General features: G+C 41.6%; 1 protein-coding gene across 2 annotated transcripts in view; it reads left to right on the forward strand.

The window, feature by feature from the left end:
- The window catches only part of UGT8 (UDP glycosyltransferase 8), a 134,478-nt gene that overhangs the window by 12,916 nt on the left and 104,862 nt on the right, over positions 1 to 16,700 (forward strand). The window contains exon 1 of one of the 2 annotated variants that reach the window (XM_028492230.2): positions 13,430 to 13,637. The exons of the other annotated variant lie outside the window; for it this stretch is intronic. The gene's annotated coding sequence lies outside the window, so the exon portion shown is untranslated. Of the gene's footprint in view, positions 1 to 13,429; positions 13,638 to 16,700 lie in introns of those variants that run through there. 2 annotated transcript variants of the gene reach the window in all.

Here is a 16,700-nt window from a genome sequence, read left to right on the forward strand (position 1 = left end):
CCATGTCCTGGCTATCGTAAATAGAGCTGCAGTGAACATTTTGGTACATGACTCTTTTTGAATTATGGTTTTCTCAGGGTACATGCCCAGTAGTGGGATTGCGGGGTCGTATGGTAGTTCTATTTGTAGTTTTTTAAGGAACCTCCATCCTGTTCTCCATAGTGGCTGAATCAGTTTACCTTCCCACCAACAGTGCAAGAGGGTTCCCTTTTCTCCACACCCTCTCCAGCATTTATTGTTTGTAGATTTTTTGATGATGGCCAACCTGACCGGTGTGAGATGATATCTCATTGTCGTTTTGATTTGCATTTCTCTAATGATTAATGATGTTGATGAAGGCTGGTAACTGTGAGCCTGACGCGCTGAAGAAGTCAGTAGGAACGAGAATCGTAGAGCAAGTAGTACGAAGAAGCAGACCTGGGAGGCTTAAATTAAGCTTTAGAAACCAGGGCGGGCCGGCCCCTCGAGCATCGGTACTCCAGGGCGCCGGGTCCTCGGGCCTTCCACGCTCTGCCACTCGAGAGCTTGCACCTTTTAAAATAGAAAAATGGGCGTTATTTTTATTTACTTTTTTGTAAAGTAATTTTCCTTCTGTTGGTGGTTTGGGGTGGTCCTTTGCACTGTGTACAACAATCGTTTCACTCGGATTCATCACTTGCAACTGGGTGGCCTGTGTGCTGAGGAGCATCCCCTCCTGGGACGCGTTGCCCTAAGGATGCTGCTAAAAAGTCTTTTTGTTTAAAAAAAAAAAAAAAGAAAAGAAATCCTCTTGCCAGTGCAGGGGACACGGGTTCGAGCCCTGGTCGGGGAAGATCCCACACGCCGCGGAGCAACTAAGCCCGTGTGCCACAACTACTGAGCCTGCGCTCTAGAGCCTGCGAGCCAGAACTACTGAAGCCCTTGTGCCTAGAGCCGTGGTCCGCAACAAGAGAAGCCTCCGCAATCAGGAGAAGCCCGCGCACCGCAAGGAAGGGTAGCCCCCGCTCGCGGCAACTAGAGAAAGCCAGCAGGCAGCAACGAAGACCCAATGCAGCCAAAAATAAATAAATAAATTTATTTTTTTTAAGAACAGATATTTGTAAACACCTACCAAATACAAAGCCTTCAAGAAATGTAACCCATAGGAAAGCTCAGGTGTATACACTTTGTGTCAGAAGTTAAGGTCTCATACAGACAGGGAGAGCTCACTTCTTTCTGGGCAAATCTGAGATTTCGTGGTTGAGTTGGCATTTGAGCTAGGGTAGGTGGGTAGGATTTAAACATAAAATACGATGATGCTGAGGGACACAAGAAGGCATTCTAGGAAACAACGTGAGTAAAAACATAGAGGTAAGTTGTTTAGGTAATAATAGCATGCTGTTTGAAATTCCTCTTATCAAACATCTTTGAGTTTTAAAATTCAACAGATCATTGTGAAACCCAAACTTGACCTTTTCACATTTCTGTCTCCCACTTTCCTTTGCAAGAAATTATGTGTGTGTGTCAATCAGAATTCTGTGAGCTACATCACAGGTGTTCTACATGCATTGAGCAGTAGGGTGAGATGAGATGGATAGGCCTTTCCTCCTAACTTTACAATATAGCCATGCTGGGTCTTCTGCTAAACAGTGACGTGCAGGAGGAAAGGCCCAAAGTGTGAGGGTCATCAACTACAGAATTCCACAAGGTCTGGCGATCGCCAAGCCTACGAGTCACTGGCCAGGCCAGTGCCCACCAGGCCTGGTAAACCAAGAAGTGATGTTAAGGAAGTGGAAACTGGCTGATTTGTATGAGTTTGTTTAATCTGTTCTCAACCAATAACATGATTTACATCAGATGATGTGTTTATGACACACCTGGATTCAGAAAGGCAGTCATTTGGTTATGAACTCATTGTTTCCTTTTCAGAAAAATTGACCTCACGCATTAGCCCTTTTATGAAGTAGTCTTCCTAAAGCTTACCACTATCTCCATAATGCCTCCTCAACTGTTCACAAATGTTATTTCACAAGTACCGACGCTTCTTCTCAAATATGTCAGGTTTGCAGGGGTTTTATTGCCACATTTCAGGTTGATTAATGTAAGAACAAATAAATAAGGGCTTAAACTGTTGATGCCTCACGGACCGGTAGGGCTGAAGATGACTGCCAGTAGATAAAATAGTTGGCGATAGAACAAGATTATAGTAAAGACACAGGTCTTAGGTCCTAAGTAATAACTCCTTTACGTCTATCCACTTATACAACTTGCGATCTTCTACCCTCTTGGCAATTGTCAGGCACCTGATATATGTCAAACAATTAATACAAATAGGGTTGATGTTTGGGCAAATTGGACAAGAGAAAGATTTTAAGATTTAATTCTAGGGGTCAGTTGTAAAAGGCAGAGTTTTCTTGAACTTGAGTTCCCTAGAATTTCTTCAGCTCTGTCAGTGTCAGCAGTACTTCCATGTATTGATTCAGGGAATGTTTATTGAGGGCTTACTCTGTAACAGTCACTGTGCTAGAAGGTAAAGATCCAATGTGACAAAAGAGAGAGTCCCTGCATCACGGAATTACAGAAAAGGAAACTAAAAGGACAATACAACTGATGAGGAAACTTCAGAGGACGGAGAAGTAGCAAACCTAGGCTTTGAGTCTCAGGGCTGTCTTCTTGGAAGAAGTACCATATAGGCTGAGACATAGATGAGCAGGTGTTAGTGGGTTGATGGACAAGAGGGTCGCAGAGGTGTGAAGACATAGCTCTTTCAGGAAAGCTACGGCTGGAATGTCAGGATTGGGGTCCCTGGATAACGTCACGTAATATAAATTACGTTACTCTCTAATATTCTCTCAATGTGCCCTCTACTTTTCCTACATAATACTTAACACGATGTGCAATTCTATATTTATATAATTTTTAAAAATTGGGCTTCCCTGGTGGCACAGTGGTCGAGAGTCCGCCTGCCGATGCAGGGGACGCGGGTTCGTGCCCCGGTCCGGGAAGATCCCACATGCCGCGGAGCGGCTGGGCCCGTGAGCCATGGCCGCTGAGCTTGCGCGTCCGGAGCCTGTGCTCCGCAACGGGAGAGGCCACAACAGTGAGAGGCCCGCATACCACAAAAAAAAAAAAAAAAAAAAAAAAAAAAGTCTATCATTCCTCTGCTTGTTTTTTTACCCCACTTTTGGGCACATGGTAGGCACTCAATATCTGTTGAATCAACAAATGGCTGAGAGGTGAGGGAGGGAATAGCAGAAAAGATGCTGGAGAGACAGCCAGGAGACGAATTAAGCAGGGCTTTCTTTTTTTTTTTCTTTTTTTAATTTTTTTTAACATCTTTATTGGAGTATAACTGTTTTACAATGGTGTGTTAGTTTCTGCTTTACAACAAAGTGAATCAGTTATACATATACATATGTCCCCATATCTCTTCCCTCTTGCATCTCCCTCCTTCCCACTCTCAAGCAGGGCTTTCTTGATCATATTAAGGAGTCCTGAACCTTCATTCTAAGAGTAGTAGGAGATAAAGAGCTTTGAGCTACTCTTTGCATTTCAGAAAGATCACTTTGACTGCAATGTAAAAAAACAGATTGGAAAAGAGCCAAGACTCAGTCTGTTAGTTACCTGAGCCAGCTGAAATTATATCACTGGGAGTGGACTTAAAAGAGAGTTAGGGTGCGAAATTGAAAAGGTTTGGTGATTGGTTAGATAAGGAAGGGGAGAACAGTGGACTTCTCCAAAATGACTCATAGGTTTCTGCATGGGGCAGCTAAGTGAATCATGAAGTGAAGCAATGTTTTGTTTTTGTTTTCAGTGATGGAGAAACGAGATTCAGTTGTGAGCATATTAAGTTTAAAATGCCTGTAACATCATCTAAGAGATGTTCAGGAGGGAGTTGGATGGATATCTGTCTCTGAAGCTCATGAGAGAAATTTTGGCTGGGGTTGGAGATTTGTGAGCCATCAGAAGATGAAAAACATGAAAGTTGTCCTTTGCTGATGCAGCTGAGAGGATTCTTGCAAGTCCTACTTCCATAGACATTCTCTTAAAGGTCCTCTTCTAGGCTGACTCCAGCCAATCCACGCACAGAGAAATAAATCACAGAAGAAGATTTATAACTTTGGGAAAAATCACATGGTCTTTTTCAGACACTGTAGAGGCCATTATGATGGCAGAGCCAACAAAGTGACAGCTGGACTCTCGAGGTCTCTACATCGCAGTTCAAAGTTCATCCTTTCCTCTCCTTGCTAAGTAGTGATTCTGTGTCACTAGTTTTCTTTGAGCCTCTTTGAGTAAGAGACACATACACCAGGAAATCTGTCTGGGCATTGTTATCCTACAATGCCACGCTGAATTAATCATGTCGTCCTATTTACACATGCAATTCCCTTTGACCAGAAATTGAAATTGCTTTTCTTATTTGCTGCTTCTCAACGTGGACCTCTCATTTCATAACTGCCGTGACCTGTGTAGCAAAAGACTCTACGTGCCTTGGATGTGTTTTGTTTGATTTGTTTTTTTACACCAACAGTGTTTAAAAGAGCAGTTTAACTTGTAGGTGTTATACTTAGGTACAATACAAGTACCTTAGCATGAAGTTCTTTCATCCTACCTATCTCTGGCATTTATTTTAAATGCACACCTTCTGCAGGTATTTGGTTTGCGACCCTTACCCTAAAGTGTTAAGATCAACAACGAAAGCACATACAGAGCACAAAAGTAGGCTAGCAAAGGAAAGGATGAGCTAACGTGTGATGGGCATAGGAAGGAGGGATAGTTCATCAAAACCTCCCTGTAGAGATTTTACCGAACAAAAATGAATTTGCCATTTTTCCAGGTAGACCTGGCAGAGGAAAGTACCCAATAAAAGGCATAACATGAATGAATGAAGCATTTTCAAGGATGTATCGGTAGTAAGGTGTTAATGGTATAAAATGTTTGCAGGCAATAAAGAAGCACCCTGAATGCCATGGTAAGGGTTTGGGGATTACCTTAGGCAGAAGGGAGTGAGGAAAGTATTTGATGCCACAGAAAAAAATGATCATTCCTTTTAAAAAGAGCTCCTTGGCAGCATTACAGATCATGGATTTGAAGGAAGTAAAGGCAGAAGAACTATTACGTCATTTTCCATGGCATTCATGTCGACACAAATTCGGAATCTACGCTACTAGTGAAACCTTGGTCTCTGAAATCATTTACTATAACTGCCTGCTCTCTAAGTCTCCCAGTAAACACACCCTCATTATTTTTTAGGACTAATAGCCCCTTAATCTTTCTTCCTTGTCCAAGCCTGTTCTCCCTTCTTGGCTTCACTCCTTTCCCTGTTCAGCCTGCAACGTAGGGATCAACGTTTTTGTCTGCACTCTCACCAACACTTCCGATTCCTTTCGCCCCTCGACCTGAGCCCAACCTTTATCTTCCAATCCTCTTACCCACTCTTAGTTAACTTCCTCTCTCTGTGGTTTCTAGTTTCCCACAGCTGGAAGCTAGAAAAATCTCTCTAGAGGCCTGTTAAAAATTTTAGAACCTCAACCCAGGCCCAGAAAAACGATCTCCAACGAAAACTGGCTTTTAAAATAATATTCTAGTTGATTCTTTTAATCTGGTAAGTTTAGAAAACAATGCATAGATTAGTCCATAATTCCCCAATAGCAACTCCTCTGAATTTATTTCAGAGCCTTAAAGCTGCACCTCAGCTCTCCTCCCTAATTTGCCTAAATTTAACGCCGAAAGAATGAAACAACTTAATTATTCTTTATTCTCTTGCAAGGATTCTTTACCCTTCCTGTCCCTCTTATTTCACAGCCTAACCCATCTGTTCTAAACTGAATGTGTCCCTTCCCCCACGTCCCATCCCCCAATCCATATGCTGAAACCCTAACTACCAATGTGACTGTATTTGGAGACGGGACCTTTATAAATGTAATTAAGGTTAAATGAGGTCATAAGGCTGAGGCCCTGATCTGATAAAAATTAATGTTTTCCTAAGAAGAGACATCAGAGAGGGATCTCTGAATCTCTGAGAGGCTCCCCTCACCCCGACCCCGGCTTCTGTCTCTTTCCAAAGAAAGGCCAAGTGAGCACACAGCAAGATGGCAGCTGCCTACGAGGCTGAAAAAGAGCTCTTACCAGAACCTGACCATACTGGCACCCTGATCTCAGACTTCCAGCCTCCAGAACTGTGAGAAAGTAAATTTCTGTTGTTTAAGTCCTCCAGTCTGTGCTACTCTGTTATGGCAACCTGAGCAGTCTCATAGACCATCCTTTTCTTATTTATGACCCAGGCCCCTCTTATCTCCTCTGAGACAAGCATCTGTCGAATTCCTACTAAGTGCACAGCAAGATAAATTTGGTTCTTGTCTTCATGAAGCTGAGCCTGGGTGGAGAGGATCAGATATTACAAGGTTAACTCTTCCTTTTAGTACTTGTCTTTCTCTCTCTCTCTTTCCTATATTTAATCTCTCCCTCCATCTGTCTCCCTTCTCTTCTTTCTCTCTCTCTCTCACTCCTCCATGCACACCTCCCTCTTTTTTTGTAGTACTCCCTTCTCCTTGATCCCTGGGCCTTCTCTCTCTCTCTCCCTTTGAACTCGTTCTCAAAAAAAAAAAAAAGAAAAAAGAAAAAAATCTCTCCCTCTTTCTAACTTCTCAAGTTACTTGTCGATTCCCTTCTTTCTACAATATTCAGGATACTCAAAAGAATTAGTGATCCTATCTTAATAGAGTCATGTATTTATATTGTAATTTTGCAAATATTTTCAGTAAAATAAACATTTATCTGAGCTGTACACACACACACAAAGAATAGTCTTCAAACTACATTCACCTTCCTCATTGGCTCTGTCATACAGAAAGATCTTACACTCTATTGTTTTTGTCTTGTTTTATAACCTATTGAAATGTTGACCTCTCCCCACTTGGGTTCATTTCCCTCAGTTCTGACCACTACTCTCCACTCCCTACCAGATAAAGTCTCAAGTCAGACTCCAGTTGGCACCTTCCACCATTTCTATCTCAAACCAAGGAATTCACTGTCATCTTTCATACTATCTGCTTTGCTTTGACCTGACATGCTTTTCCCACCTCTGTTTCCACATGAAAAAGAAACTCTTTCTAACCTATAAGACCAAGCTGACAAATCACCCTTTTGCAGAAGCCTTACTTGGCCCTTCCATGGCTTATCTCCTCTTGGGTTCCCAAAACACTGGAAATAATTGTAATGACATGTTTATAGGTTTAGTAGACAGGCAGTCCCCTGGTTTTTATATTCCTAGTTCCAGGTACTTATTTAATATTTACTAAATATCTAATGAATGAAATAATAAATGAAAATAATAAATGAAAACAAGCTACCTTTTCAGTTCTGTCTTGTACCATATAATCCTATGTCCCATTCACATCAAGCTAGCATTAACATTTGGTTCTTAATACTTTCCCAAATTCATCCTGGAACATACTGACCCCCTCCCCCACCCTGAGACTTGCTTGCCTAACTCCAAGGGCAGCACCTTCTTTACCCATTAAATGAAATTTAAAATGAATATTTTTGCTGTGACAGATAATGCTGTTTTACTGAACCTAAATCACCAGTGCTAGATTTAAAGGTAGAAATGATAGAAAGATGTAAAATCAGAATTAAAGTGTTTCTACATTTCAACTTCAACACTACTGTTGAACAACAACAATTTTTTTGAACAATTAGTGTAACACCAAACACTATTATAACTGTTTTTCATGTGTCACTAATTTCATCTTCAAAAAAACTCTATGAAGTAGAAAATATTATCATTTTACAGATCAGGAAACGAAGAGACAGATGGTCAATAACTTGTCTAGTAAAATGATCTAGGCTCTAGAAAACTAAGATTTGGATCCAGGCATCCTAATTCTAGAGCTTGAGCTTTTGACCAGGAAGATTTATTCCATCACCATTTGCTCAGTCTGTATAATCAAATTTCATACATAATCAAACTGCCCTCAAGCAATATAAAATGTTAATTTAATGAGATATCATCTGACAACTGTAAGACAGGACTGTCTTATTCACTTAAAGATCAGTATTATGGCAAATACGAAATCCATTGAAATATAGTATCTTATCTGATGATTGCTGGAATAGAGAACATAAAAATTATTTTTTGCCATATTACTTTTAGATGAAGTAATTCTGCAAGATGTTTACAGAACATGATGGAGGAAAAATATAGATGTTTTCCTGAAATGAGTTGTTTTGCACAAAGAAGTGGCTACAAACCAACAAATTACCAATTACAATAAAAATAGAGTCTGACTGCCATGGAGTCTATCCTACCATGTGTTCTGTAATGACTCAATTATCCTCCCACTTTTCTTTACTTGAACTACAGTAAGTCCCCTACATACGAACCTTCAAGGTGCAAACCTTCAAAGATGCGAACGTGAGTTCACATGTCCAATCACGTAAGTTAGTTCATGTGTCTGGCATACATTGTCATGTTCATGCATCCTCTACAAGTGGTTGTACTTTTGTGTACTTTACTGTACAGTACTGCATAGAGTATAGTAGTACAGTATCTTTATTTTGAGCCCAGGATGTCCGGAAGCAAGCATAAAAGTAGCGGTGATGTATTTGGTACTGCTAAGAAGTGCCAAGCAACAACAACGGAAACAAAAGTGAAGATAATTGAGAGGGTAGAACGAGGTGAAAAAGAGGTAGATGTCACTCGTTCTTATAACATGAATCATTCAACCATCGGCATAGTTCTAAAGAACAAGGACAAGATCATGGAACATGTGAAGTCTGCTACGCCAATGATGTCAACAATAAAACTGAAGAAGCATGGAAAAGTGATGAAGGAGATGGAGAAACTTCTCAGTGTGTGGATACAAGATCAGCATCAGCGTCAAGTTCTGCTCAACTTAATGCTGATTCAAGAGAAAGGTAAAAGCCTTTATGAAGACTTGAAGTAGAAAGACGGTGAAGAATCAGAGGGCGCATCTTTTAATGCCAGCCATGGCTGGTTTCCTCAGATTAAGGCTAGAGCCAACCTTCACAATGTAAAAGTAAGCGGTGAGACAGTGAGTACAAATAAGGTAGCTGCCCGGGAATTTCCTGAAATGCATTGAGAAATTATTGATGCAGGTGCATATTTACCCTAGCAGGGTTTTAATGTGGATGAGTCAGGATTGTACTGGAAGAGGATGCCAGACTGAAGTTATATCAGTAAGGAGGAAAAGTTGATGCCAGGCTATAAAGCAACAAATGATAGGCTAACTCTGTTGTTTTGTGGCAATGCTTCCAGCGATATGGAGCTGAAGCCTCTCTTAGTTTATCATCCAGAGAACCCAAGAGCCCTTAAAAATGTAACCAAGGGCTCTTCCTGTTGTGTGGAAGAGTAACCCCAAAGCCTGGGTTACACAGGCCATTTTCCAGGACTGGTTTTTCCACCACTTTATCCCTGAGGTAGAGATATACTGCTTAGAGAAGGATGTCCCATTCAACATTCTTTTGCTGCTCGACAATGCTCCGGGCCACCCTCCATTCATGGACAACTTTCATCCCAACGTCAAAGTACTGCATCTGCCACTGAATACTAATGTCTCTCATCCAACTTATGGACCAGGGGCTTATAGTTACTTTCAAGAAATATTATTTATGTCACACTTTTCATCAGGCAGTAAAGGTGAGTGACGAATCTGGAACAACCTTGTGACAATTTTGGAAGCACTATAACATCTACAAGGCCATAAAAAACATTGACTTTGCTTGGCATGAAGTTACGGCCTTCATCATGAATAGGGTTTGGAAGAACTTTTGCCCGCAGTTTGTTCACGATTTTCATGGATTTGAGAATGTGGATGAGGAGTCCAAAGAGGTCTTCAGCAACTTAGTGACCCTCAGCGAGAAGCTGAAGCTAGATCTGCAAGAAGACGACTTCATTGAACTCCTTGCTGTGCAACACGAGGAGCTGACTAATGAAGACCTGATGGAATTGGAGGCCCAGAGAAAGGATGAAGAGAGACAAGAGGAAGAAGAAGTAACTGAAGAAGTGAAGAGATTCATGACGCAGGAAATGACAAGGGGATTTTCTTTATTTGAGGAGACACTGTTAGTTTTTGAGGCACAGGACCCGAATGTAGAACTGCACAAGGAGGTTGCAGCAGCCGTTCAGAATGCAGTCCAGTGCTACCGTGTCATCTATGATGAGAAAAAAGAGCTACTACCCAGACATCACTGAATCGTTTTCTCAAGAGGGTAGATAGAATTGAATCCAGCAAGGAACCAGAACCTGTGCCATCAACGTCAGGAGTGAGTGAAATTGCAGCTTGCCCTCCGTCTCCTACTGCTGACAATCCTTCAGCTCTACCACCTCCCACCTCCTCTCCCTCCTCCAGTCGGGAACTCTTCTTGCCTGTTCACTCGATGCCAGCCCCTGTATGCCAGCTGTTGTACTATACTACTGTACTTTTCAAGGTACTGTACTGTAAGATTAAACATGTTTTCTTTATTTCTTGTGTTTGTTTTTTATGTATTATTTGTGTGAAAAATATTATAAACCTATTACAGTACAGTACTATATAGTCAGTTATGTTAGTTGGGTACCTAGGCTAACTTTGTTGTACTTACAAACAAATTGGACCTATGAACGTGCTTTTGGAACAGAACTCATTTGTATGTAGGGGACTTACTGTACTGCAAAACTTTCCTTCCTATAGCATCCTGTGCTGTTATTTGGGCTTCATTTGATGGGAACACACCTCTGAACACAACAGAAATGTGGGCACTAGGATAAAAGGTTGTCTTCCAAAACCTACAGAATGCACTCAAATTAATTTTAATTTCTCATAGAGAATTCTAGGATGCCAAAGAATACATACCAGTTGGAGAAATTCTGGCCTAAATGAAAAACAGGCCATTTCTAGGAACACATACCCTATTCATGAGATCTTACCATCACAGAGGCTACAGTAGAAGATGAGCAGAAATAAGGAAACAAGGGTCAAAACAAAGTGAAATCTCCTTAAAGACTAGAACACAGCTTAATAAATTGCTCATGTATTTATCTTCCTGACTCAGGCCTTGCTTTTACCCCTAAAAGACTCAAGGGAGTGGAAAGATAGAAAACCTATTGAAAGGGCACAACACAAAGGCTTTTAAAGCCTTCTGAATCACAGCCAAAGCTCCATCCTCCTAGCAGACTAGTGTTTGTTTTTTTACTCCTCAGAGGTGAAGGAGAAGGAGTGTTAGATTCCCCCCTAAATTACTAGAGTTTAGAGTGCTGGTCTAAAGGTGAGTGAGTTAGGAAACAGACAATGTGGGGGGCGTTAAGAGTCCTGGGCTTCAATTTGGGAGGCATGGAAACCAGGCATTAACTCCTGGTGTTGACTGGAGGCAAATTATTTCATTTCTTTGTTCATCATTTTCCTTTTCTTTCAAACATGGCAGTTGGACTAGACCAGAGGTCTCTGTTGTCTAGTTCAGATCTGAGGTGTTATGATTCTGTGAGATGGTTGCAGAACATGATGGAGGGAATCACAGTCAGGATTTCACGGGATGTCCCTGGTGGTGCAGTGGTTAAGAATCCGCCTGCCAATGCAGGGGACACGGGTTCGAGCCCTGGTCCAGGAAGATCCCACATGCTGCAGAGCAACTAAGCCCGTGCACCACAACTACTGAGCCTGCGCTCTAGAGCCCGCAAGCCACAACTACTGAAGCCCACATGCCTAGAGCCCATGCTCTGCAACAAGAGATGCCACCGCAGTGAGAAGCCCGCGCACCTCAACAAAGAGTAGCCCCCGCTCGCCACAACTAGAGAAAACCCACACGCAGCAACAAAGACCCAACGCAGCCAAAAATAAATAAATTAAATAAAATAAATAAATTTATTAAAAGAAAAAAGATTTCATGGACTCAAGCCACAGTGCTACCCTGATGTCTGAGTTGTAGGATATCATTGAGGTATTTTAATAAGTAACCTTCTGCCCTCTTGGGTACAGTTTAAGACATAACCTCTGTTCTGCTGTACTCAGTGGGACATACATTGTGTTCCAGCTTAAGTTTTTGGAAGGTGGGTGGAATCTTCTTATTGGGAACAAGTTGTTCCACTTTGACTTTTAAAGGGCTTCCTGGAAATGAATGTTAAGTTTACATCAGGGAAAGCAATTTTAACACCACACCCTAAAAAAAGAAAATCATTTTTCAGGGAAGTAATGTTTCATCACGTTAGTCAAAAAGCAAATCTGGGGGCTTCACTGGTGGCGCAGTGGTTGAGAGTCCGCCTGCCGATGCAGGGGACACGGGTTCGTGCCCCGGTCCGGGAAGATCCCACATGCCGTGAAGCGGCTGGGCCCCTGAGCCATGGCCGCTGAGCCTGCGCTCCGCAACGGGAGAGGCCACAGCAGTGAGAGGCCTGCTTACCGTAAAAAAAAAAAAAAAAAAAAAAAAAAAAAAAAAAGCAAATCTGGGACTTCCCTGGTGGAGCAGTGGATAAGACTCTGCACTCCCAATGCAGGGGGCCTGGGTTCGATCCCTGGTCAGGGAACTAGATTCCACATGCATGCCGCAATTAAGACCCGGCACAACCAAATGAAAAAAAAAAAGCAAAAAAAAAGCAAATCTTATTAAGATAATAACTTGTCATCTGTGTGTTTAGTCCTTATTTCACAATATAAGGGTAAAAATGCTACAGTGTGTGTTTGTGTGTGTGTGTGTGTATTTAATGCAGTTGTCAGTGACAACTAAAAGTAGGCATTTTGACCCAGGAAATGTCAGAATCATCAATCCCAAATAAGAGAAACTTTATATTATATGTATTACGAACTATATATGTTGAAGTTAGTCAAATGTGGATAGTTATTTCTTTAAATAACTTGAAATATATCCTTGTATATCAAATTTAATAACTTCCAAACTTTGTGTTCATAAGAATTACCTGTAAGCTATTGCTAAAAATACTGATTCTTGGTCAGTATTTTGACCCTTGATTTCTGGGATCATTCTCTAATCACTCCAACCTTGGCTGCACATTGAAATCACTGGGGAGCTTTAAAAAATACTCATGCCCTTGAAATAAGTCAGACAGAGAAAGGCAAATGCCATATGATCTCACTTATATGTGGAATCTAAACGACAAACAAACACAAAAGAGCTCATAGATATAAAGAACAGACTGGTGGTTGCCTGAGGTCAGAGGCGAGGGTAGGGGGTGAGGCGAGATGGGTGAAGCAGGTCAAAAGGTACAAACTTCCAGTTATAAAATAAATAAGTCATGGGAATGTAACGTAGAGCATGGTGTCTATAGTTACTAGTACTCTATTGTATGTTTGCAAGCTGCTGAGAGAGTAGATCTTACAAGTTCTCCTCGCAAGAAAAACATCATTTGTTAACCATGCATGGTGATGGTTGTTAACTAGACCTGTTGTGGTGATCAAGTCATAGTATATACAAATATCGAATCATTACATTGTACACCTGAAACTAATATAATGTTATATGTCAATTATATTTCAGAAATAAGTACAAAAAAATACTCACACCCAGGCCAAGCCCTAGAGCTTTTATCATGTGGCCTGGATATCTGGATTTTTTTTTCCCCAGGTGATTCTACGGAGCATGAGAAGTTGGGAACAACTGCCCTAGGAGACAAAGCCAGGAATGATCTGCTTCACAAAGTTCACCAAAGTTTCCTAATCATCAGGCAGGTTTGTAGAACTTCAGATGATCATCTTGAATGACGATGATCCTCCTCCCAAGATGTTTTCAGAACCCATGTGGGGTTTAATTGACATTATGTTCCGGATCCTGACCCCATATCACACCTGTCTTCTGGTTCACTCTCACTCTGGTGCACCTAATTAATATTCTAAGCAATGATTCTGTTACATCAGAGCTTCCCAACTGGCAGTTGTTCTTGAAAATGCAGTGAGCCACACCCTAGATCTTTTGAGTGAGAATCTCTGAAGGTGGAGTTCAAAAATTTGCATTTCTAACATTTCAGAAATTTGTATTTCTAAGCCTCCTGGGTGGTACCTGGGTACGGCAAAGGTTACAGACTTACGAGAGCAAGAGAAAACAATGAATGGTGCAAGCACAGGAGGCAGATACTAATATCCTGCTCTCATTTCCTCCAGTCAGGGCACCTTTCATAGAGGCAAACTAAGCCACTCTGTGGTAATACTAAAGAAAGCTTTTGAAAGTGTTTGGCTGTGGACTGTAAGCATTGTACATATGAAAGGTAAATATGACTCACAAGTCAATGAAATCGCACCTTGTTACTCCACAAACATACTTAACTCTGTGTAGACGTTTAAGTGGGAACATGGCCTCAAATTAGGGAAAGTAGGGTTATCAATACACAATCACTTTGTAGCTCCTTGTTCTTGCGAGGTTTCTGTGTAGCGCAGACTTGAGATAATAAATTCATTTTCTAGGAAAAAAATCTTAAAATTTTGATTATTATCATCCGGTTGTATATTTAGGTATTTTCTTATGTTCACCAAAGACGCCCACACCCCCCCAAAAAAACCCCTCAGAAATAAGTGACCTAAAGTTAAATACTTTTTATAAAATACCCACTTGTTTAACATGTCTACCCCCCTAGAATGTGGGAGAGTGCAGGAACTGCATATTCTGTCTTGTTTGCCATTGTGTAACTAGCCCTTGGCGCTCTACCTAGCATATACGTGATTAAAATATTTGATTATTTGAAGATCAAATGAAGGCTATATATATCACTTGTTGAAAATTCTCCAAATAAGACAAGTTTATAAAAAATTTTCACTTAAACTTATAACTAGAATGGTGTGGGAAACAATAACAGCAGCAGCAGTGACAATCTAGTAACTTTAAACTTGGAAATACAAAGCAAACTCACAGATTTCCTTATGGCATTTATTCTGGATAGGAAGTACAGACATTCTAATTATCTATTTTAGACGTGAAAAGCGATGATTCTTAACTCCCTCAGCAAACATCTCAAAGCCCAAATTAGGAGTTGGACTAGTTGGTATTTTTAGCTTTATATTAGCTATGTAATTAATATTAGCTTTTTAATATAGCTTTCTATCTATGTAGAGATCTATGTTTATATATCTACAGATATAGCTGGTTCTCAAGCTAGCAAAATATATATCTGAAACAGGAGGGAAGGAGGCAGAGCACAGCCTTTGAAAGACTGACATAGCCCAAGGACATGACATAAACTGATTAGAACCAAATGGATCCAAGATGGCAGACAAGTCGACTTTTTCCACTAGACCTTGAGCCTCAGTATATGCTCAAGTCAGCAAGCTAAATGACACACCCAGAGGCGCCATGACAGTTCCAAGACTGACCACAAGGATCAAAAAGGGGGCGGTGGCCCAATTTTCTGGAAATCCCTGCCCCTTCCTAAAATAGCTAGAATACTCCTCCCACTTATTAGCCTATGAAATTACCCACTCCTCTGAAAACTGACAACCCCATACCCTGGGGCTTTTTCTCACCTTCCGAGATGGCCCAAACTTCGTGGAGTGTGTTTCTCTCTAAATAAATCCACTTCTTTCTTATCACTTTTGTCTCTCACTAAATTCTGTCTGCAATGAGACATCAAGAACCTGAGCTTCATTAAGTCCCCAAACCAGGTGTGTGATCTCAGTTGGAAGACTGTGGGTGTTGGCTGGGTTCGAGTCCGGGCTGCATGGGTTCGAGTCCCAATCTGGGTGTTGGCTGGCTTCGAGTCCCAGCACGTGGGTTCAGTTCCCAATCTGAGGTGCACGTTTTCATATCTATATATATGGCCTATATGGGAAGTGAAAAGATTATTTAAAGAAGTCCATGGGGTTGCATGATTTAAATTTGACAATTTCCAAGTTTTATACTTAATTTGTTTTTGCTAATTTATTTCTTTGCTGGTATTATTATTTAGAAATTGATGACAAGTTAATGAAATTTCATATAGGTTAGCATAGTAATAATCGTATTTCACATGAGATAAGAGCAGTGGCTGGTAGACTGGCCCAATTCTAGTTCCTGACTATCATTTTTTTTTTTTTTTTTTGTGGTACGCGGGCCTCTCACTGTTGTGGCCTCTCCCGTTGCGGAGTACAGGCTCCGGACGCGCAGGCTCAGCGGCCATGGCTCACGGGCCCAGCCGCTCCGCGGCATGTGGGATCTTCCCGGACCGGGGCACGAACCCGTGTCCCCTGCATCCGCAGGTGGATTCTCAACCACTGCGCCACCGGGGAAGCCCCTGACTATCATTTAATAGCTGTACATATGACTTTGTATGGGTCAAGGTCCAGTCAGGACAGAGAACACCAGTAGCTTGCCTGTTACTTCAGTGTAAGTTGTTATTTAAGTTAAATGAAGTAGAAGTCTAGATTTCTCAGAGGTTGCAAGTGCTGGAAGCAGCCCTCATCTCAATACTAGGGGAAAAAGAGATGAAGTTATTGAAATTTGGAACCATAGGGCATGGGACCCAGTCCTCCGAGGAGAAGAGCTTAATAAAGCTGGTTCTGCAAGAGGTGGACAATTGCAAACTGGATTTTCATGCAGGTAGAGAAAGGACTTCTGTTGGAGTGAGAAACCTTCAGGGCTAATACCCGTAGCACACACATGCAGACAAGAAGCCTGGAGGAATCCCACATGAAACAGGAAAGAGCATGCGCCTTCCTCCTCCTCCTCCTCCCCCTCCTCTTCCTCCTCCCCCTCCTCCTCCTCCCCCTCCTCCTCCTCCCCCTCCTCTTCCTCCTCCCCTCCTCTTCCTCCTCCCCTCCTCCTCCTCC

Source organism: Physeter macrocephalus, chromosome 7, assembly GCF_002837175.3.
Source record: "Physeter macrocephalus isolate SW-GA chromosome 7, ASM283717v5, whole genome shotgun sequence".
NCBI classification, from domain to species: Eukaryota; Metazoa; Chordata; class Mammalia; order Artiodactyla; family Physeteridae; genus Physeter; species Physeter macrocephalus.